Below are 997 nucleotides of genomic sequence, written 5' to 3' on the forward strand. Positions count from 1 at the left end.
ATTTATGTGTGCAAACGAAAACACATGTCGCGGGCATGCACCGATTAGACTGACTCCCATCAGTTCTGACATGAAAGTGGGGTATTTAGCAACTGCCACACAATTTTCTAAGTGATTTGACTGTATGTTAATTGATTTCACTATAATTTACAAATGTTTACAGCTTAACCACACGCGTCGAAGTGGATAAATCCGTGATCTGTAATAATTAGCTAGTTATACTATTTTATTTGTTATTACTATTTTCGTTTGGTTGTTTGAAAACCAAAAATTCACATGATAGGGTAATCACTAAAGGCATACAATTTGAGTTGATAATCTCTCAAGGATGTGCCAAACACCAACTCAATAAAGGATCCTTTAGCCTAAACATTAGCTAGTGCTGAAAATCAGAAGAATGACAAGCCCCTGAAGGAAAATGAAAAAGAAGAATTCAAACAGTAGGAGATGAAAATTGAAGACCAAGGTTCAGACATGCCCAGTTCACCTGATGAATTAGGTGGATACGTGACGACCCAAGTTGTCACGGAGCTTTTCATCAATACCATGGTGTTTGTTTTTATGTGGGGTGAGAGAGGCTCGAACTCTCGACCTCAGGATCACTCACGTCAAAGATAGCTATGAGACCTACGCGCTAGCCAACTGCGCCACCACCCCAATTGGTGTTTTTGGAGCGAAACAATCATTGTTCTTATATAACGAAGACCATTGCAAATCATAGACTGCTCCTTACGGTTCATGTTTTTCGATCATGTAAGCTGTCAGATAGTTTTGAGGCCTATATTTTTGTTCCTCAATTTACTGCCAACTCTATTTTGAAAGGCACAGGCACTTTTACTACCAACTTGTATGTGACTGCATGTGTAATTAACGCTCCATGGAGAGAATTCAAGGGATGCAATATCCTGCCAGTTTCCATTCAGTTAAGCTCCCATGCTTGTAACAACTTAACTGACAAAAGAAGCAAAGTGCAAACCCACAACGACTGCCGCTCCAG

General features: G+C 39.9%; 1 non-coding gene across 1 annotated transcript; it reads right to left on the reverse strand.

Annotated features, from left to right (window-relative positions):
* Positions 1–564: 564 nt before the first annotated feature.
* On the reverse strand, positions 565–657 carry TRNAM-CAU. Its single transcript is given in 2 exon segments — positions 565–600; positions 620–657. It is a non-coding gene; the product is annotated as a tRNA-Met (tRNA).
* Positions 658–997: the final 340 nt, after the last annotated feature.

Source organism: Hordeum vulgare, chromosome 1H (genome assembly GCF_904849725.1).
Source record: "Hordeum vulgare subsp. vulgare chromosome 1H, MorexV3_pseudomolecules_assembly, whole genome shotgun sequence".
Taxonomy (NCBI): domain Eukaryota; kingdom Viridiplantae; phylum Streptophyta; class Magnoliopsida; order Poales; family Poaceae; genus Hordeum; species Hordeum vulgare.